At 49.6% G+C, this 22379-nt stretch overlaps 1 protein-coding gene across 3 annotated transcripts in view; it reads left to right on the top strand.

Annotated features, from left to right (window-relative positions):
* The window catches only part of PPP6R2 (protein phosphatase 6 regulatory subunit 2), a 99189-nt gene that overhangs the window by 20409 nt on the left and 56401 nt on the right, over positions 1–22379 (top strand). For all 3 annotated transcript variants that reach the window (XM_065626788.1, XM_065626789.1, XM_065626790.1), the window contains exon 2: positions 7505–7637. The gene's annotated coding sequence lies outside the window, so the exon portion shown is untranslated. The remainder of the gene's footprint in view (positions 1–7504; positions 7638–22379) is intronic.

Raw genomic sequence — 22379 nt, 5'->3', positions numbered from 1 at the left:
TGGTGTGGATGACTCGAGACACCAGCGTCTGCTCGGAGTTTTGGAGAGAGTTTACTTCACTCTTCTGGGGAGTCGGGCCCTTTTTAAGCAACTTGTGCAGTCAAAAAATCTTGACAACCCAAGTTATCCAATTTCTTGGGGAGATCTTGGTGATAAAAATACTGAAAATATAAATTCTGGTGAGGAAACGGTGTGGTGTTATGTATTGAACTGGCAACTTTCCTCAGCTTGTTTAGCTACCGAGGGGCTTGGCAGACGCTTCAAATGGATTATATTATAGCTGATGGGGAGGGTGGGAGAGCAGCCTGTCCATCGGCAGCAGGAGAAAAATGGGTTGAAATGCCACTGTCCCCCGCCGGGTGAATCGCTGGCTTTATGTGACCCTTGCGGTGTTATTAATGGCGGGTAATTAAAAGCAGGATGTTGGTTTGGGTGCTGCAGGTGACTCACCGTGGGCTCCGGCTTCTGTCCGGCCAGCACGTTGGACAATTAAACACGGTCCTCGATTCTGCTCTGCCACAATTGCCGTAAATCACCGCGCTAGGTAATCTTGGGCTTGTGCCTAGTTGCCTGGTTAGGCCTGACCTTGCAGACAGGCCCTTCTACCGACTGTATTGTCTGACTCAAAAACCCACCGGGACTTCACGTTTGTCCCGTGTTGTACTTAATTAATAGTTTTGAAAAGATTCCGTGCCAGCTCTGTCACCAGAACATGCTGCTTTTGTGGACGGGTCAGCTTCTGTGAGAGACGTTCACGGTGCTTGGCCAAAAGTCTAAAATAGCAACTGCTCTCGGTTACTTCTATAATTACCAGGATCATTTCACGTACCTCATGATTTGCATATCATTTTGCAAACGTCCAGCTGGAGAGGAGAATAAATGTGCAGTCGCTCTGAACCGGAATTGATGAAGGATGCGATTTGAACTGGTGTTTGCTGTTGGAGTGTGTGTGTGAAGTCTGAGGGGTTGCAGAGGCTGGGAGCAGAAAGCAGCGCTGGGCGCAGAGCAGCCTCCTGCTCCTGCCTGTGCGCTGGGAAACGAGCGCCAGGGACGGCGGGGAAAGGCTCTGGGAACGAGGGGGTATGTGCCCACCCTCATTATTTAGAGGAATTCTTCCGTTGTTGTCAGAAAAGGACAATAAGATTAAAATGTTAATCTAAGGTTAACTAGTTGCTGGCCCTTTAAATGGTATTTAATACACTTTGTGTGACTGAAGGACTCTGCTAAAATAGCTGAGATTGGTCTGTTGCTGCAGAAATACTCCCCAAAGTGCCAGTTTTCCTAAGGGCTTGGTAACACCTGGGATTGCAGTTCTGCTCTCTGTGGGCAGTGTTGAAATGAACCCAGATCTCTCCACGAGACACCGGGAATCTGTTACTGAGTGTGGAGATGGGAAATGCAGGAAAACGCTACGGCCTCGGTCCAGCCCTTCCAAACCATCAGCACAGGTTCAGCGGGGACGGCAATTAGTCCTTAACGAGACACCAGCCTTGCTGCAAGACACGCACCGGTGCGAAAGGATGGTGGGGCGGTTTGCTGGGGGCCTCGAAGAAAACCTTCTCTTTTTTTTTCCTTTTTTTTTTTGGTGTGTGTGGTTTTGGTTTTTTTTTTTAGTTTTGTTTTGGTTTTGGTGTTGTGGTGGGGTTTTTTTGGTTTTTTTTGGTTTTTTTTTTAAATTTTGGTAATTTCTCGAAGTTTCCAGGTGCTCTGAAAATGTGCAGGGAGCCAAATTCTCTCCTGAGAACGACAAGAAGTGGCACTGGAAGTTGGAGGAGGGTTCTCTGGAGCTTTTCTGAAAAAACAGCACTGTGCGTAGTGTTTGGTGTATGGCGATACACACCAGGAGCATCCGGGAGCTGCGCGGTGCCTCGTTTCTGTGAGCTGGAGTATTTATTCACTGCTGTAGCCAGTGACTATGGGAACATTTATCTTCCCGTATTTTGGTTGATTCTCAGAAGAGTTGGTGGATGGGTTTATTTTAATTTAATTTTATTTTTATTTTCCTCTTTGCCCTCTTTGCCCTCTTTGCCCTTTTCCTTTTTTTTTTCCTTTTTGCTTTTTCCTTTTTTTTCCTTTTTGCTTTTTCCTTTTTTTTTTCCTTTTTGCTTTTTCCTTTTTTTTTCCTTTTTGCTTTTTCCTTTTTTTTCTTTTTGCTTTTTCTTTTTTCATTTTTCCTTTTTCCTTTTTTTTTTTTTCATTTTTCCTTTTTCCTTTTTTTTTTTTTCATTTTTCCTTTTTCCTTTTTTTTTTTTTTTTTCATTTTTAATATATTTTTAGGGGCAGTGAGGAAGTGGCAAGGCCCAGCCGGGGCTGCAGGCTGGGGGCAGGACGGAGGGTTTTGTGCACTAGAATGACTCTGCAATAGCCGCAGTACCGCCCTTGGTCATTTGACGCTGGTCTTAGTTTGCAGTTCTAGCTGGGATCAGTGTGGTCGCTGTGCTCAGCCTTGCCCTTAGCGCTTGGGAATTCGTTTCCAATATCAATATTACCCTGTTTCCCTAAAAATAAGACCTACCCCAAAAATAAACCCTAGCGTGATTTTTCAGGATGTTGGAGGTTGCTTGAAATACAAGCCCTACTCCAAAAATAAGCCCTAGTTACAGTTCATTTAAAAAGTCAGTCTAAATAGTGTCCAGGCAGCTATACATGCAAAAAAAAGTAGTAAGTTTTGGAGCAAAAATTAATATAAGACCCTGTCTTATTTTCGGGGAAACAGGATATGAATTAATTTCCAAATAAGACCTAAGGACAACTTCTTGGCTGTTGTGGAGAGTGAACTCTTGACAACTTTCGAGAAGACACAGAAAGTATCCTGACTTTTCACTGTCTTTTGGGAGTAATAAATGATGTGGTTTTGTGTTATTCTCCACGATGATTTTACAGCCATCACGCCCCTTTATCCCCGAATTCCTGGTGGTGTTTTGTTATCTTGCCAGAAGTAATGTGAGGAAAGAGTCGATGGTTTCAGAAAAGCCCAACTGCAGAAACTGGACGTGCTGATAGTTCAAACTGCCACGAAGGGACGAGCTTCTGTCCTGAACAGCCCTGGCGTTTCTCACTGTTGCACCAGGAGGCAAAGATGGAAAGGATGACCTGCCTTATACTGGCCTTTTTTTCCCTTTACATTATGAGAATTTTTTCTATCACACCGTTAGAGCAAGGGGAAGTGGCTGAATGAATTCCAGAATATATGCGGGTGGAGATAAACTTGACCAGGGAATTGTTTGTGGCTGCTGCTCCTCTTATGGAAACCACCTGTCGCTTTGTTTGCCTCTTCAATTGCAATGGAGATTCCCTGGAGAAATGCTGCTTTTCTGAGTTTGGGCAACTAAAATACTCTCTTGAGCAGTGAAGTCTTGAGGGACATTATAGCTTATATAAAAGGCTGAATTTAGTTAATCTTGCCTGATGGTCCTGATCAACCATATGAAAGTAACTAAGGCAGTGGGAAGACTTTGAAACTGTTTAAAAAGAGCTGCTTTTTACGTAGCAGTATCAAAACATGCGTGTAATTTTTTTATATACTGCCATGCCAGTGCTGCAGGGGCCGCGGGACAGCGGGGAAGGCAAGTCCGAGTCTGTGCTGGGCCCAGGCGGTGCGACGGGTGGCCAGAGACATTCTTGTGCTTTCACATTGTCTCTTTAACAGTTAAACAGACCTTTTGATGAGTTCTGTCCAGGAATTCTCATTTTCCTTCACATTGTCCTCTTCCAATGCCTTCTCCAGGTAAACAATCCTCCTCTAGTAGCGGTTACTTAACAGGAATGGTGTGTGTGGCTGAGGGGAGACCTTCTGATCTCTGACCTGCCTGAAAGGAGCTTGGAGCCAGGGGGGGTCGGGCTCTGCTCCCCAGGAACAAGCGCCAGGAGCAGAGGAAACGGCCTCAAGTTGCACCAGGGGAGGTTGAGGTTGGATCTGGGGAACAATTTCTTCCCCAAAGGGCTGTGGGGCATTGGAACAGGCTGCCCAGGGCAGTGCTGGAGTCACCGTCCCTGGAGGGGTTGGACAGACGGACATGAGGTTCTCAGGACATGGGGCAGTGCCAGGGTGGGTTATGGTTGGACTCCATGATCTGGAGGGGCTTTTCCAACCGAAGCGATTCTGTGATTCTGTGTCCTGTCTCAGGTAGTGGTGTGTAGCACACGTGAAAAACTTTTTCTCGTGCAACACAAAATAAAGTTTAAAGAACAAAACAACTTGTCCCGACCCCAGATCCCACCACAGGCCCCTCTGCCCCGATCAGCTGTTCATACCCCACGAGGATTTGGGTTTGGCCCTTCCCAGTGTTTCCGTCTGCATCTTCGAGCTGCCCAAAGCTCGGTTATCCGTTTAAACCAGATCTGCAGAATTTTACAAACCTCTTAACTTTTATGACACGGCAGTGAGTTCTGTTGATTGTCATTCCAGATGATCAGGTTCTTATTGATCGGTTTGGGCATGTTGCCTTACCAGGGACTAATTTCACTGCAAACGTAATCCGGGATGCATATGCTGGAGATCCGAAGAGCAGGAGCAAGTCTGGCACAAACATTTGAGTGCCAAAGAATCAAAAACGTGCTCATGGGACAAGGAAGGCAGCTCAAATATACCCCAATTCAAAGGTGTCTCTCCCCAGACTGGAAAGCCGTGCTGCCCTGTGAATTACAGCAGCACCAGCCCACATCGAGGTGTTTTTCTGGGGCGATGTGGTTTTCCCAAAGCTCCTGTGACACCAGCGGGACTTGGGCTGGTTCTGCTTTCCTGAAGCTGACCACGCTTGATGATTTGTTATAGAACCTGGGAATGCTGCTGGCTCCGTCCCGGAGCGTTTAGGAAGGATTTGCCATAGCTGTGTGTTCCCCTTGCAGCAGGAGTTGTGGCACACCGTGTTTGCAGTGCATTTCACATTTCGTAGCCCACGTTAGGTTATGTTTCCTCTAAATTCTCTGAGTACAGGGATGTTTGATCTACTGGGTTTATTCTCCCTCCCCTGTTTCAGGAAATCACTGGAGATACTGATGGTTATTTTGAGGTGGGTGATTTCTCCTGTTATTAATGAGACTTTTTAGCAACATAGAACCTGTCCGTGGTTTGATTTCAAAACTGAACTTCTGTACGGTTATCGTATGCTAAATTTTTGAACGTATGTCTGTGTATTTAGCTGGTGAACATGTAGTGAGTTTAGCAAAAAAATTACAATCACTAGGAGAGAAGGTAGAAAATATAAACTCTTATTTACTTCAATTACTTTATTGTGCTTTGTTTCAAATCATTTATCAGATAAAATAAAGCATGTGTCTCAGAAGAGAATGAGGCTGAAATCTCAGCAGTAAGTGTTCATAATGTAAGAAAGTAATTAACCACGTTATCCCAATCTTTCAGCTGTGTTGAAATGCAGCAGATCCCATCGTCCTGCCACTCTTAGCTGGAAATTTATCCGGTAATTATTTTGGTTTAAAAAATTGAAGAAATTGAAGAAAAATTGAGGTGCATATAGCATGAAACCGGCGGATGGCAGAGGCCGTGTGGGGTCGGGGCGCAGCGCTGCCCGCGGTGTTGTGCTGGCTCTGACCCAGCGAGCCGGGCGGCGATGTCTGTGCGTTGGAGCAGCGCTTCAACCCTCGCGCCTCCGCTGGCGTTTTCAATCGGTGCTGCGCTCGTTTATGCTCAGTTTGTTGTTTATAATGTTTAAAAGACTTTGCAGGACAAATGCTGGGGAAAAAGGAAGGTGTCAAATTTACAGACCTTAAAGATGCGCAATAAAATTGTGTGTGCTGTTCATGCGAATTAATTCCTTCAGGTTTAGGTGAATATTGTACCTCTAAATAAGTAATTACTGACAAGATGAGAAAAGGGCTTGTTGTTTGTGCTGGGGCGGGTGAGGCTGTGCTGCCTTCTCAGGGTTCTGACACTGAGCTTTGCAGTATTTGCAGTATTTTGATCGGGATGGAGTGGGAACGTTCTCGTTCGATGAAGGGGCTGTTATTTTCTGGTTGGTCCTCAGCCCACCGTACAAAAGGAACAGCTGGATTTGGAGAGAGGCTTGGGTAAAACCCGGCTCTGGCAGGCCTGGGGTAGCCCAGCAGGCTAAGCCAGGCTTAGCTCTCCCTCCCGGGAATCCCCGGGAACCCGCCGTGAGCTCTGGAGCTCTGGCCTGGGGACAAGGGCCCGGCTGCCTTCGGAGGGACGGGGCCCAGACCAACCTGAAACACGGGGATTGTGCTGCGCTGCTTCTTGGAAGATGGGAAAACAACCCTTGGGTTTCTGTGACAACCTCTAGGTTTCTTTTGAAGCCATGTCAAGAAAACAAGTCTGAGGTACAAGTCTGGGAGTGGAGTCCAGGGGCTGTTCACCCTGCTGCGGTCCCAGCGTGGGGACAAGGCCGGGGTTTGTGGGGGCTGTCCCAGCGTGGGGACAAGGCCGGGGTTTGTGGGCGCTGTCCCAGCGTGGGGACAAGGCCGGGGTTTGTGGGCGCTGTCCCAGCGTGGGGACAAGGCTGGGGTTTGTGGGGGCTGTCCCAGCGTGGGGACAAGGCCGGGGTTTGTGGGGGCTGTCCCAGCGTGGGGACAAGGCCGGGGTTTGTGGGCGCTGTCCCAGCGTGGGGACAAGGCCGGGGTTTGTGGGCGCTGTCCCAGCGTGGGGACAAGGCCGGGGTTTGTGGGTGCTGTCCCAGCGTGGGGACAAGGCCGGGGTTTGTGGGGGCTGTCCCAGCTTGGGGACAAGGCTGGGGTTTGTGGGGGCTGTCCCAGCTAGGGGACAAGGCCGGGGTTTGTGGGCGCTGTCCCAGCTTGGGGACAAGGCTGGGGTTTGTGGGCGCTGTCCCAGCTTGGGGACAAGGCCGGGGTTTGTAGGCGCTGTCCCAGCTTGGGGACAAGGCTGGGGTTTGTGGGGGCTGTCCCAGCTGGGGACAAGGCCGGGGTTTGTGGGCGCTGTCCCAGCTTGGGGACAAGGCCGGGGTTTGTGGGCGCTGTCCCAGCTTGGGGACAAGGCCGGGGTTTGTAGGCGCTGTCCCAGCTTGGGGACAAGGCTGGGGTTTGTGGGGGCTGTCCCAGCTGGGGACAAGGCCGGGGTTTGTGGGCGCTGTCCCAGCTTGGGGACAAGGCCGGGGTTTGTGGGCGCTGTCCCAGCTTGGGGACAAGGCTGGGGTTTGTGGGCGCTGTCCCAGCGTGGGGACAAGGCCGGGGTTTGTGGGGGCTGTCCCAGCGTGGGGACAAGGCCGGGGTTTGTGGGGGCTGTCCCAGCGTGGGGACAAGGCCGGGGTTTGTGGGCGCTGTCCCAGCGTGGGGTCAAGGCCGGGGTTTGTGGGGGCTGTCCCAGCGTGGGGACAAGGCCGGGGTTTGCCCGGGAGGGCTCAGGGCTGGCGTGTGGTGGTGGCGATGGCTTCACAAAGAGCGTCCGTCACCTACAGCCTTGCTCAAACCTTTCTTTGGGCTGAAAGGTCATATGGAAGTTGTTTGGGAAAAAAAAAAATCTTTGGCCCTCAGTTACCTCTGGTTAATAGTAACTTTTAAAAATATTTTCCAGGATAGGAAGCTTGAGAAAGAATTCGCACTGGATGAAAATAATTTTCTGAAGCTGGGTATATTCCAGGAACTGTAACCCAAATGTTTCTCTGTCCGTGGAGAAGATTTCACGTTTGAAGTAACTCCTACTGAAGGTATGCACGTCTGCCTTTCCTTTTTACGCTCAGTGATGACAACATGCTTTATAATGCTGTGTTATGTGTGCTGGTGGTTGCTAGTGAGATCGTTGGTATTAAATCTGTGGAGTCATTTGAGAGGAGCTGTAGTGTCCCTTGCACGGTCCTGCCGAGGCCTTTCCGAGCTGGGTGTGTATTGCCGAGAAGCTCCACTCCTCTGCTGGTGTGGAGCCTGCAGCCCAGTCACGGTATGTTGGTCAGGTTATCCCTAAAACCAGGTTTAACTGGGAAGTGCTTCTCTAAACTTGAGCTCTAATTGCATGTATGTGATGGATGGGAAGAAAATGGAGCTTCTTTGCCTTTCTGGTGGCTGTCGACACTTCTGGGAACCCTTCTGGCTGTTCCAAGGAGTAGCGATGTGGAAATGACACGCAGTAGGTTCTGTCACTGAGGTAGTGAAAGTGAACATGCTGTGGTTACTCGCTGGTTTTTCTAAGGCTAAGAATGGGAAGCATCCAACAAAGCTATTAAGCGGGCGGTATTAGGCAAGCAGGAGGACCTGCCCTCTCCCACAGCACGTCATTGCATCGGGGGTTCGCTGCCTTGGCGTTGTTTGGAGATGGACCGGCTGCCGCTGGGAGCTCTGCCGGCCGTACCAGTGCTGGCCCTGGGCAACCCGGGCGTTTTCCTGTTGGTAATTCAGTTAGGAAAAGCTTTCTTCATGCTACAAAGGCAAGAGATTTCACAAAAAGCAAGGTCTCCTGGGGGAGTAGGTTATGAGTTAAAGGCATTCTTGAAGATCCTGGAAGAATGCTGGAGATCCCAAGTTTCATTGCAGAAAATCACAGGTTTAGGGTGAGCTGTAAATGGAGATGCTGCTGCTGGTGGAGCTGATCATAGTTATGTTGCACATCAGACCTGATAGTTTGAAACTGCTTAAAATTGTTCTAGAAGCCATCTAGGGACCGGAGCACATGCGTGATACCCAGGCACTTGTAGTCAGCTATGCCAGTGAGATATATAGACATAAAACACAGTAGTTGGCAATAGGAGCGTAGCCAAATCCCCGTCATCCCTGAGGTCCAGCTGGCTTGGGCCTCTCCAATACCTGCTCCTGCCAGCGATGACTTGGGGCTGTCTGGAGCAGCACAGGTGTGGGGCAGCGCTGCCGCTGTCTGGGTCACCCCGACAGGGACTCATCTGAAACACCCCAGGGGCCTTTCTGAGCCTGCTCTCCATGAACTGCTGTAACCAGCTGTCGTTCTGAGCCCCGCGGAGGCTTGGACTCCGTCACCATCGATGGCAGTAAGTGCCCCAGGGTTTCTTCTTTCCCTGCAGAACATAATTAGTGTCTAATTCTGCCTGGTTTTGAGTTGGCTGCTTGATAACTCAGTAAGGTGTCCCCATTCCTGGGTTTATAGGAAGCTGTAAATAACAGTCTGAATTGTTCACCCCCTTCATGCCGTTCATGCCTTTCTGCTGGGGTTTTTCTGAGCTGTAGTCTTGTATCAAGTCAAGTTTAATGCATCTTCCCTGAGAAGCTGGACTGCTTCTCATTCTGCTCCGTCTCGTTAAGAGAAGCTCATCAGACCAGCTGTACTTGTTTGAGCTCTACTGTATTTTCAGAGAGAAGCAAACTAGACCAGCACCTGAGATGCAAACACGCGATAGTCAAATGATGTCATGCCTTCTGTTTACTTGCTTGTTCCTTCTCGTAAGAACCTTTGACATTACTTTTACCTCTTTGACTGCTGCTCTGTATTGAGATCCTTGAACAGTGGCTCTGAGATAATTTCCAAACAGCTCTAACAAACGGCATGGGTTCTATTTGTGTGTTAAAATGTCACGTTTCTTCCCAGGGCTAGCTGTGCGTCCCCGAGCAGGGCTGCTTGTCCTGGCCGTGGCGCTCGGGTCAGGCGAAGCGCTGCGGGAAGAGGGAGATGGATCTTTCCGGGGATCGCCTGAGCATATTTGGGGGAAGAAGTTCCCAGACCGTGGGATGGGCGGGCAGAGGAGTGAGTGTGTGACAGCTCAGCAGAGAAGACGCTTGTGCTGCAGGAGAGTGTGGGATACATCCCATAGAATCACAGAACAGAATCATAGAATCATTTTGGTTGGAAAAGCCCCTCCAGATCATGGAGTCCAACCGTTCCCCACCCCTGGCACTGCCCCATGTCCTGAGAACCTCATCTCCGTCTGTCCAACCCCTCCAGGGATGGTGACTCCAGCACTGCCCTGGGCAGCCTGTTCCAATGCCCCACAGCCCTTTGGGGAAGAAATTGTTCCCCAGATCCAACCTCAACCTCCCCAGCGCAACTTGAGGCCGTTTCCTCTGGTCCTGGCGCTTGTTCCTGGGGAGCAGAGCCCGACCCCCCCTGGCTCCAAGCTCCTTTCAGGCAGGTCAGAGATCAGAAGGTCTCCCCTCAGCTCCTGTTCTCCAGCTGAACCCCCAGCTCCCTCAGCCGCTCCCATCGCACTTGTGCTCCGGCCCCTTCCCAGGAAAGGGACCTGGGGGTCCTGGGGACAGCAGGATGACCATGAGCCAGCACTGGGCCCTTGTGGCCAGGAAGGGCAATGGGACCTGGGGGGGATTAGAAGGGGGGTGGTCAGTAGGTCAGAGAGGTTCTCCTTCCCCTCTACTCTGCCCTGGTGAGACCTCATCTGGAATATTGTGTCCAGTTCTGGGCCCCTCAGCTCCAGCAGGACAGGGAACTGCTGGAGAGAGTCCAGCGCAGGGCCACAAAGATGCTGGAGGGAGTGGAGCATCTCCCTTATGAGGAAAGGCTGAGGGAGCTGGGGCTCTTTAGCTTGGAGAAGAGGAGACTGAGGGGTGACCTCATCAATGTTTATAAATATATAAAGGGTGGGTGTCACGAGGATGGAGCCAGGCTCTTGTCGGTGACAACCAACAGTAAGACAAGGGGTAATGGGTTCAAGCTGGAACACAGGAGGTTCCACTTAAATGTGAGAAGAAACTTCTTCTCAGCGAGGGTGACAGAACACTGGAACAGGCTGCCCAGGGGGGTTGTGGAGTCTCCTTCTCTGGAGACGTTCAAAACCAGCCCGGACACCTTCCTGTGTAACCTCATCTGGGTGTTCCTGCTCCGGCAGGGGGATTGGACTGGATGAGCTTGCAAGGTCCCTTCCAATCCCTGACATTCTGTGATTCCCCAGCTCCGTTCCCCTCTCTGAACATCTCAGATGAGCTGGGGACAGAGGGACATCCTGGGTCCAGAACCGGTGCAGAAGGAGGCTGCCCGAGGACCCTGCAGATGTTGGTCCCATGAAGCTTCCGGGGGGAAGGATTTGCCAGTCAGGACACAGTGGACAGAATGACAGATTCACGCAGTGTGCTGCAGATGCTGCTCGAACACCTGTTGGTGATGAATTTCCCCAGTGTGCCCGTAGCAGAGATTCGGGCCCTTGTGTCTGGCAGGTCGGGGTGGCCACAGGTCCCCCCAGGCTGGTGTTAATTAACTCTGCGCTCGTTGTTCAGTGGTGGCTTTCGTCCCAGGATTAGAACTTTGCTTTTGTCAGCACTGGGTTAAATCTGCCATTTCACTGCCTGGCTGATTATTGACATGAAACAATTCTGCAGCTGTCTGTGGCACCTTTGGTAGGTTTAAGCTAAATAATTTTTCTATCACTAGTAAATGTTTCTACCTTGCTATTCATTTTTCTTCTGAGATCGCTTACAAACACCTTGAGCAGCACTAGTTCTTTTGGGACTCTGTTGACTGCCTTTTTGTATTTTTTCTTTGCTTTTGATGTATTTTTTATGTTTTAACCAGCTGCTGATTCACAAAAAAGTGAGGTTTTTCTGTTTGGAGAAGCCCACACAAAATGCATCTATGGGAATTCAGATCAACTGTGGATCCTGCTGTCCTTGGCCGTCTGCACGTTTTCGTTGTGCGTTTTTGAGATTGTGTAACAGTTTACTTAAAAACCTACTTTTAGGCTTCAGGTTCACCAGGTTAACTAAAGTGGTACTTCATTCCCTGCAATTAGTTATTTGGTAGCTGTTCTAAAGGTGTAGGTGCCATCTAGTCCTGGTGATCCATTACAGTCCGACTTGCAGGTATATTCTACAAATTTTGCAGATGCTGCAGTTTGAGACAGTTATCTAGATTTTTTTCTCTCCGTCTGTGTAGCAAAGCTTGAAGTCATTTATGCTTATAGAGGAAATAAAGGAGATTTTTGTATCAAAGCTTAGGAGAAAAAAAAAAATCACAAAACAACCTTAAAATTCACATTGGGAATTTGTGGCTGTCAAGACCAAAGCAACAGGCGGGATTAAAGGGACCTGGCGAGGCTTCAGCGGTGACGCAGCTGCGCAAGTTGTGGTTGTCCTGTATATTTCTGTAACACAAAGGATGTTACAGGAAAGTCAGAAGGATTCAAAAAATACTTTCTTTGTGGAAACAAGCAGGATAATGTACTTGTCTCAGCATTTCCATGTGTTTCCACTTAGTGACTGTGTGGAAAGTCTTAAAGGTTTCATTTTATCAGGAATGGGCTTAAATCAAGAGCTCGGTAAATGCTGGTCATTTCCTGCGGTGATTTCTGCCCCTCCACGCTCCGTGTTGTTTGCAAAGGTTGGAAAATGCTGCGGGATTTTTGGTTTTTCATTTGTGCCCATTGCAGGCACAGCTCGGGGCCCACTGGTACCTGCACAGCAGGGTGCAGTCACAGTCCTGGGCTAAATAATAGAAATACAGAATTCAGATCATAAAGAGGAAGACAAAAATTCACCCAAAGCTTTAGAAGGAGTAGAAGATGCAGTGTTTTGTTTTTTTTTTTTTTATGGCACCAAAGAATCATTGCAAGGTGTGTAAGTTTTGTGGTAAGTAGAACCACTTGTCTTTCAGTCAGTGGATTTTAATCACTTCAATCTTTCCAGACTCTCCTGATATTTTCTAGGGAAGGCAGAGGTCCCGCTACCCAGCTGAATGGTACTGGGGGAAGGCTCTAAAACGGCACCTCCCCAGCTGTTAAATAAAAGTGCAAATCCCTGATAACTGGAAGGATTAAGTGAGACAGAGAGGGTGAAACAGTCGTTACGGACCTTACCGAGAACAGAGACTTTGGACATTCTGCTTGTATAAGGAATGAGACAAAAGGCAGCGATTCCTTTGAATCATACGTAGAAAGTTTTACTTTATTTTATTTTATTTTTGTTTTTCACCCTCTCCCCAGACTGTGTGTGCAGCCAGGGGTTGCTCCGTGCGTTCTCCTGCCTCTTGACTGAAGCCTCCGCACACCTTCTAAATATTAAAAAATTCCTGCCGTGTATTGTTGGCAAATAGCAGGTGTTTGAGTGACACTTTAATGCCACACATATCCACCTCAGAAACGCTCTCCAAAGAGCAGTTAACCCTCAAAAACGGTGCATATAGTTACAGAAAACTTCTTCTCTTAGATCATTGCTTTTTCCTTTAATTAGATACTCGAGTTCAGAAATAATATGAGCAATTTTGGAGTGCTTCGAAAAAGCAAAAGCTGTTTCCCTTTTTTTTCCCTTCGCGCTCCCCCCTGCTTCTCGCCCCCCCCCCTTACGCCCCCCCCTTTCCCTTTGTTTTCTTTTTTCCGTATTACCTGGAGCAAGGATGAGCCTGCTCTGTATGTATCGGGAAAGCTCCCACCTGCCTCGAAAGCTGTTCATCTCATCAATGAATCCAAGCTGTCCTCTATACGAAATGTTTTGAAGCTGGTGTGTTTCTTGCTGTGAATTTTAAGATTAAACTTGTCCTTTTTTAATTTTTAATGGTGTGATTGCGGGCCCTGCCTGCTGGTTGTTCCCTCAGGGGCTGGAGCCGCTCTTACCTTCCCAAAAATCTGCTTTTTGCAGCTCCGAGCAAGAGCAGGAGCCAGCGAGCAACTGGGAGGGCTAGACTGGGAATGCGATTGTGACACCAAAGATGCTTTTGGTAGGACAGCACAGGGGGAGCTGTGAGACCTTGTCCCTGCTCTCGATATTAGTTCTGCAGTGTGGAACTTGCTCCTGCCCAGCGCGGATCTCGGAGCCTCCTCCCTCGCTCCGTACCCCTCTGTCAATACATATTTTCTGGTATGCTCTGGTATTACGGTATTAAAGATGCACAGGACAGGGAAAGTGCTACTTGTGCATGAAGACTGAAAATATACCTGGATTATTTTGGGTGTAAATCAGAATATGATCTTAAGGAAGCTGCTCAGTAAACGGGTTGCCCAGATAAAATGACCTGTGGGTATCAGCCATGCTGCTGCGATTGAATTCATGGCTTCAAAGTAAGCAGCGTGGATCTTTTCTTTTACATCTATAAACCCCCTCCTGAATCAAAAGCAGAGTGTGAACAACAGTGACTCTTTGCTGTGATTTGGAGACAATTACAAGTGTCAAGGTCAGCACTAGTAATTGCTTCACAGCTGATTAAAGCACTTGGGAAAGTGAAGGCCCCGAGTCCCTGCAGCGGGGTACGAGCAGCACGTCCAGCGATGGCCCCGTCCCCCGTCAGCCCCTGCCCTGGACATGTCCCCCTGTCCCGTCCCATGGATCGAGCCGTCTGTCCGTCCCACACCTGGGCCTGCGAGCGGTGCGGGCCCTGCCGAACATCTCCAGCGTCTCCGTTTGCTGGTGCAGCCGGGCTGTGGCGCTTCCCGCTGCCTTTTCCGCTGCAGAAAACCTGCAGAATGGACAAAAATCTTTATAGCAGTTAGAATGAATACATGCATTTGTTTTTTTCCCCTAATGTAAGAGCTGGAAACAGCTTTAGAAGAAAAACAGCAGGAGTTATCTTGAGCAGCAAGAATGTGAACCTTGGCCCTCACGTGTTTATTTATCCTCGTGTCCTCAGACCCTGATTTAGCTCCTTTTTCCCTTGTTGTTGAAGGAAGGAAAGTGAAACCGAAGGCACCGTGGGTCAGGGACTGTTTGGAATATCTCCCGGGGCCGGGCAGCTGCTGGGTGTGAGATGGGCTCTGCCAGGCTGGGGCTGGCGGCTCGGGGACGAAATACCCCCTTCTGGAAAGCTTACTTGAGGGTATTCGCAGCTCTTGATCTCTCGCACAGCTCGGGACTTCCTCCCTTTTACAAACTGGAAACTTCAATACGGGGAGGATAAGTGAACTGTGGTAGACGGCAGGAGTGAGCTTTTGGTGGCATGAGGTGAAGGGAGGACAGCTAGATCGTCGGTGTGGTGGGTAAGATGAGAAAGTTCACATTCATTTTGAATGATAACTATTTAGTTACAGTCCAAAGAGCACTTGTGTCTTTATTCCCTACCTTGAGTTTATCCAAGGAACTTATCTGTCATCTTTAAGAAAAAGTCATCACTTTTACCAAATGCTCCTTTTTGTTTGCACTCTTTTGTTTTTAAATGAGTTTTGTAAAGATACCGAGTATTTCAGTGTAGAGATCAGATTAAAATAACGACTGAGACTTAACTCTGACTTCTTATGTATAGAAAAAAAGTAGCTTTCCAATTTAATGTTTCCTAAACATCATCTTAGAGCAGCTTTCTTTGAATTTATCTGTACATGGCTTGAAGTTTTAACTTATCCTGCTCCTTAACTTGTACCACCCCCATGTGCTTCTTACACAATTTTAACTCGAAGCAATGATTTCACTGTGCGCAAGGTGACCGCTGCAGACAGCCTGCGCTCTCGCCTTGGGATCCACCGTGTCTTTTTAGCTTTAATCCCTTCTTCTGCTTTCCAGCAGTTTTTCGGAACGGCGTGGTGCTGCTTGAGAAGTTTGTGTCCGTGTCTGTGCGAGGTGGTGCGGAGCAAGTGAACGCGAGGCCGTTGTGTTTTATTTATAAGGCAGCATGGGTGGGAGGAGGAACGATGCTCGGCGAATTCAAACCGGTCGGTTTAAAAAGTCCTTTCCAAACAATTTGAAGCTTTGCTGTGGTTGAAGGTCAGAGAACACTCTGGATTTCAAGCCCCCGTGGTTTTGGAAAGGTTCAGCATAGCCGTAGGATGTGTTCACTGGTAGTTCTCAAATGGGAGATTGCAGATGCGGCTGAAGATGCCGTGTGAAGGAATGAGGCGGTTGAGCAGGAGAAGGTTCGTGCGTTGTTCTCCAGCATCGCGGTTCCTCTGGGGCTGTTCTCGGTGGACACAGCGTGTTGCCTCGGTGTCCTTAAGGGAGCTCACGGCTTCGCTTTTTCTGAGAAGATCCGAGAAATAAAGGAATCCTGACCAAAGAAGTTCCTGCATTTCAAGAAAATCATAAAAGCCTCTTCATTTATGGGAGATTGTCATCGGCCCGAAGCTGAGGCTTGGGTTCTGTTTGACTCCTTCCCTGCTGAGTTAATAAATTTTTCCCTTCTCAGCCCTATATTGAGGGTGGGAAAAACCAGCAATGCATCCCGTGTGCCTGGAATCTGGGTCTCCGTTTCTGGAGTAACTTGGTGCAAAGTAGTTTCCAAGTCGAGTGGGCAAACGCTGCAAAGGGTACTTGGAACTCTGGCAGATGCTTCCAGTGCTGAGGACACGTTCTTGAAGCACATCAAAGGTTACATCAAAAGGAAGGCAGGAGAAATCACAGAACTGTGGATACGCGGTATTGCCTTTCTGATCAGAAATGTCAGTGACGGATCTTGTTGGAATCTTGGTAGAATGCGCTAGAGCTCCAGAGCAAGCCTGCCCTTGAGTGGCACCTAGGCAAAGGTTAATGAGTTTGGAGTCCTATTAGCTTAGTTTGTATCTGGGTAATTGAAACTATCCCTGAGATGATCCTGTGCGATCTGCTCTGGTGACCCTGCGTTAGCAGGGGGGTTGGACTGGATGATCTCCAGAGGTCCCTCCAACCCTGACCATCCTGTGATCCTGTGATACGATACCGCAGCAATAAGGCATAACGCCAAGAGTCAAAGTTGGGCAAAAAGTGTCTTTTCTTCGGAGAAGAGGGACATTCATCAGCCTTTCTACCGCGGTACGGGTCAAACTTGGCGCTCACGGCTCTGTCGGGTCTCAGAGCACAAGGCAATGAAAGGTTCCGCAGGGCTGGCCGAGCTCCCATCCCTGCTGGCGGAGGGACAGCTGCTTGGGTCCACCTTTTTGGGGATCCCTCCTCTTTGCTGCTCTGCAGGTACCGGTGGCTGGGCTGTGGTAGCTCGTTGGGTGTTGAGCATGGCCGTGATATTCTTGTTGGCAGGTTTGGGGGGGTACTGAGGAGCTTCACTGTGCTGGGGACTGAGCTGGGCTCGGTGGTCCTGCGGGTCCTGTCCAGCTCAGGACATTCTGGGATTCTCCTCAACAAGAAGGAAGGAATGGGTGCAGAAGGCAGTTCACTCTGAAAGGATGGAAACACCAAGCTGAGCTCTCTGAGAAGGTTCAGCAATTCTGCAAGAGGAAACAATGCAGACCATGAAATTATTCCGTGTAGATAAGATGTTCCTTCTGTTCTGCCCAGTGCGTGGAGCCCTCGCTGCTGGGGAGGCTCTCGTCGGCTTTTGTCCCCATTCAGTGACCCCCGCCAGCGTCGATGCTGAACGGAGTAGACTTCATTTCCTCACCTCTTACCACAGACTCTGTGTATTGGAAGTGGGGTGGTCAGTAGGTCAGGGAGGTTCTCCTGCCCCTCTGCTCTGCCCTGGTGAGACCGCATCTGGAATATTGTGTCCAGTTCTGGGCCCCTCAGTTCCAGCAGGACAGGGAACTGCTGGAGAGAGTCCAGCGCAGCCACGAAGATGCTGAAGGGAGTGGAGCATCTCCCGGGTGAGGAAAGGCTGAGGAGCTGGGGCTCTGAGCTGGAGAAGAGGAGACTGAGGGGCGACCTCATTCATGGTTATAAACACGAAAAGGGTGAGTGTCAGGAGGATGGAGCCAGGCTCTTCTGGGTGACAGCAATGATAGGACAAGGGGCAGTGGGTGCAAACTGGAACACAGGAGGTTCCACTTAAATATAAGAAGAAACTTCTTCCCGGTGAGGGTGCCAGAGCCTGGCCCAGGCTGCCCAGGGGGGTTGTGGAGTCTCCTTCTCTGCAGACATTCCAACCCGCCTGGACACCTTCCTGTGTAACCTCATCTGGGTGTTCCTGCTCCGGCGGGGGGATTGCACTGGATGAGCTTGCAAGGTCCCTTCCAATCCTTAACATTTTGTGATTCTGTGTAACGCTCCTATTTCCAAAAGCAGCTTTTGCAGCAGGGGGCAGAACGTGCCCTCTGGCCTCAGGGAGCCCTCCGGGTCCCGGTCCCGTTCCTGCCGGCGGGGGCCGGGACAGCCCCGCTCCTTAGGTCTGTGGGAAATGGCATTAACCAACCCCAGGGCCCAGAGCCACAGAACAGACTCTGTTTGATGCTTAGCAACGGGAGGTGGTCGAAGTTGGCAGGTAGCATCACTTCTTTGTGGTCTTTTGCCCTGGAAGTCTGCATTTGTTAAATTTCTTGCCATCGGATGCCCCTGATTTAATTTCCTTTTTTTTTTTTTCTTTATTGGCGTGCGCAATGCCACAAATTGCTAGAGAAATTAGGTTGCTGTTTCATATTCCTGTTTTTTCGTCTACCTCTTCTGCCATATAGTTACCTTGTATTCCTTAACTTTATTAGTGATTTCTAATGTTTAATGTTTTATTATTTAGAAGCTCTTCAGGTTTAAGTAGGTGTCTTAAAGACAGCACGTACGGGAAATGGTGTCTTGAATCTTTGTAAGTCACTTATCACAGAAGAAATTGGATTTACAGTTTATTGGGCTCCTAATACTCGGCGAGTCTCTGGCTGCTCTCAGTTTCCCTTGGCCTGTGGCCTGTTATTCACTGTGTGTTTTTTCATAGCAACATTTGGAAGGAGGTGAAATGCATTTTTTTTCAATTAACGATGAACATCTTTTATTATGTTACAGACACACTAGTTTCTTTCTTGATACAACTCAAACCAGAACATTCGTAGGGGTGTAACTTCCATCACGTAGGACTTTTCTCTGTCCCTCTGCCACAGCAGTTGCATATTGTAGAAGACTGTGTGTGCTTCATGCAAAAATACGTGTGCTGCATGTGTGTTGTGCACGGGTGTACCGTGTGTTGTGCACGGGCATGTTGTGCATGGGTGTACCGGTGTGTTGTGCACGGGTGTACCGTGTGTTGTGCACAGGCATGTTGTGCATGGGTGTACCGGTGTGTTGTGCACGGGTGTACCGTGTGTTGTGCACGGGCATGTTGTGCATGGGTGTACCGGTGTGTTGTGCACGGGTGTACCGTGTGTTGTGCACAGGCATGTTGTGCATGGGTGTACCGGTGTGTTGTGCACGGGCGTACCGTGTGTTGTGCACAGGCATGTTGTGCATGGGTGTACCGGTGTGTTGTGCACGGGCGTACCGTGTGTTGTGCACGGGTGTGTTGTGCACGGGCGTACTGTGCATATGGCTCGCGTTGCTTCCCCGCTGGTTTCGGCAGCAGCCACCTCCTCGGTCCGGTGGTGCCGCCGGGGTGAGGGTCATGGTGTGTCCTTGTCCCCACTGTCCCGGTGCTGGAGGTGCTGGTGTTGGTGTGGGAAGTTCTTCTGGACTTTCCAAGTCTGTGAAGTCTCAATGCATTGGGAAGTGTGCTGGTTTGACTGAAAATGGGTTCATTTTCTTCATGCAGTTCGAAACCTTTCTTTTCCCGAGCTCGCATGCTCATTATTTGGACTTGATTAGAGAACAAGAGAGAACAGCCCAGCACAGAGTTAGCGTTTTAATTACTCTAGTCTGAGAGCCAAGGACACTGAGCTCTGCCCACAGGTGTGAGGCAGCGAGGGAGGGGATGGACGGACAGAGCTGGACTGACACCCAGACTGACCCGTGAGAGTGTTCCAGCCCATTAGCGTCTTGCTAATTATTTAAGGAGAGCTGGGAGTTGGGACCTTTTGGTTTGCTCTTCTGTTCTTCTCTTTGCTCTTTTTTGTCGGAGCCGGGGGAATCTTTGGTGCAGAACGTTTAGTTTGGCTTTTGCCGTTTTGCAGAGGCCTCTGGGCCTTTCTGCCTTTTTCCTCTTTTTTCGGTGTCGGGACCGGGTGCTGTTTTCCTGGGACTGGCTGCGTGGTGTGGACGGAGTTCCTGAGGAATTGCCTTGAGTATCTTTTATTTCTATTTTATATATATATTTACTAGTAGCTATTAGTATTTTGGTATTTTATTAAACTGTTTCTCTCAATCCGACTTTCTCGCTTCCCTTTGGATTCTCTCCCGTCGGGGGGTGCAGGAGGGGTGGGTGAGCGGCTGTGTGGTCGTGCTGCCAGCTCGGGTTAAACCACCACAGCAAGGGATGCAAAGGATAATACAAAGGGCTTCTACGGGTACATTGGCCAGAAAAGCAAGATTAAAGAAAATCCACAGCTACCTCTGCAAATAAATAAGACGGGAGAACTGGCAACGGCTGACACGGAGAATGCTGGGGTGCTGAGCAGTCTTTCTTGTGTGGTTTTCAGTGGTGATCCCTCTTCCCACACCTCTGGAGGCCCCAAATCTCCCGGCAGCCCGAACATCAGGGTTGAGACCGCCCGAGAAACAACCCCAAGAGCAGATCCCGAGGGAACTGGCGATGGAGTTGCCGAGCCATGGTCCATCATAGCTGAAAGGTCCTGGCGCTCAGGGGAGGTCCCAGTGGCTGCACAAAGGGACACATCACACCCATTTTTAGAAAGGGTAGAAAGGAGGACCCTGAGCAATACCGACCTGTCAGCCTTGCGTCTGTGCGTGGGGAGATCCTGGAGCAGATCTGCCTGGAAGATGCAGAAACGTGGGAGACAGGGAGCTGGTCACAGCCAGCAAACCCGGCTCCGCCAAAACCTGGCTCCACCAAAACCCGGCTCTGCCAAAACCCAGCTCCACCAAGGGCACACCGAGCCCAGCTGGTCCTGTGGCCTTTACCGGGGGGTGACTGATCAGGGGACAAGGGAGGAGCTGCAGTGGTGGGGCCGGGCTGAGCTCTTCTCTCTGTGGCAGTGACAGAACCCAGGGAACGGCAGAAGATGTGCCAGGGAGGGTCAGTTGGACATGAGGAAAAGGTTCTTCACCCAGAGGTGCTGGACACTGAACAGGCTCCCCAGGGAGGTGTCCCGGCCCCAACCTGACAGTGTTCAAGAAGAGACTGGACAGCGTCCTCAGACACACGGTGTGACCTGTGGGGTGTCCTGTGCAGGGACAGGAGCTGGACTCCGTGATTCTGTTGGTCCTTCCAGCTCAGGACATTCCGTGGTTCTGTGATTCCCCTCAGTCTTTGCCTGGAGCAGGAGGTTGGGGGGGACGAGCGTCTCCCTTTCCTAAGGACAGCTTGTCAGCCTGGCTCCTATAGAGCAGGCAGCTTTTCTATACATCTATAAAACGTTCTGAAAAAATATCAAATTGACAGATTTATAACAGGTATGCATTTGTAAAGTGAGGTTTACATGTGTATTCCACATACATGTATGGAACATATATGTATTTGGGTTAACTGTGCACCCAAACATTCTTATTTTAAGGCCTTTTATGCCAGCTTTTCACTCGGTGAATTTATAACTAAGCATAGTTAGTTAAAAATATCTGAAGAACAGTTTGTAAGGAACACACTCCGCAGCCGAACGGCGTTACTGTCACAGCGTGTCACCGAGGTTGGAAATTCAGATGTCTGTTCCCAGCTCCGAATTTCAGTGGCTCGGGTGATTTCAGCAGCTGAGTGGACGGATGCAGAAGCTCCTGCTTGGTGCTGTAGTGCTAAAAATTAACATTTTCATTTTTAAATTCCAATATACTGTTGATCTAAACAGTTCAAATTAGAAACCGCTTCTCTCTGTGTCATATTTTGTGCTATTTTTGGGCGGGGACTAGTTCCCAAAAGACTTGGGATTCACATGGGCAGGGGATGGGCCACGGGGGAGTGCTGTGCAAGCTGCTGCTTTGGATGCCTTCCCCCCCAGTTTCCCCCCCCCCAGTTCCCCCCCCCCCCAGTGTTGTGTCCCCCCCCCCAGTTTCTCCCCCCCGCCCCCGGTTTCTCCCCCCCCCCCCAGTTTCCCCCCCAGTTCCCCTGAGCTCGGGCCCGTCCCGGTTCAAGCCCCGCTGTCTGTAGGTGGTTTACAAGGAGCAGATGCTGAAGGTTTGACTGGGAGTGTTGACACGTGGGGTTTAAAAGGCCCTTTGTAAGGTGGTTTTCTAGACACGGCCCTTGATCCGGATCCCGCCCGGGTGCTGCTGGGCTCGAGGCCACACGGTTCCCATCAGATATAAAAATGTGGTGCTGGGGGTCTGCGGGACGGCAGGGATGTGGGGGGGCCGTACCTCCCATGGTGTGATCGTTCAGAGTTTAAGTGTTCCCTTCATAATCAAGTCGTGCAGCACCAATACATTCAAAGAGGGCTTCGTCCTATCGGCAGCGCTGGGTCACGGAAGAGAATGGTTCGCAGTGGTTTTCTTGATTTCTTCTCCATCTCTGAGGTAAAGACATTAAAAGAAAGGAGAAGGCTGAGATGGGAACAAGCTCTCTGAACAGGAGGGTTAGTGCTGACAGATTCTGAAGCGCTGAGCGAAGGTCCCCGGAGTTTATCAAATACCCCGGGTAACGGAGCTGTTCCAAGGGAAAAACAGCCTCAGGGTCATAAGGTACGTCCTCTTTCTTTTGGAGACACGTGGTGAAGAATCCTTGAACTGAGATAGGGCAGAAGGTGCATGTCAATAACTGAACTGGTAAAAGGAAATCAGAAGTTAGTGTTTCTTTTAAAGTGTTTTATTTAGCAGTTCCTATAAGCCCTTCACTTGGAGGTTCAGTGTGGAAGTTACACCATGAGGGACCCTGATATTTAAACATGGAACTAAAAAATTGTGCG

The sequence above is a fragment of the Caloenas nicobarica genome, chromosome 1 (genome assembly GCF_036013445.1).
Source record: "Caloenas nicobarica isolate bCalNic1 chromosome 1, bCalNic1.hap1, whole genome shotgun sequence".
Lineage (NCBI taxonomy): Eukaryota > Metazoa > Chordata > Aves > Columbiformes > Columbidae > Caloenas > Caloenas nicobarica.
Note: the sequence above shows the minus strand (reverse complement) of the source record. Positions and strands in the feature narration are given on the sequence as shown.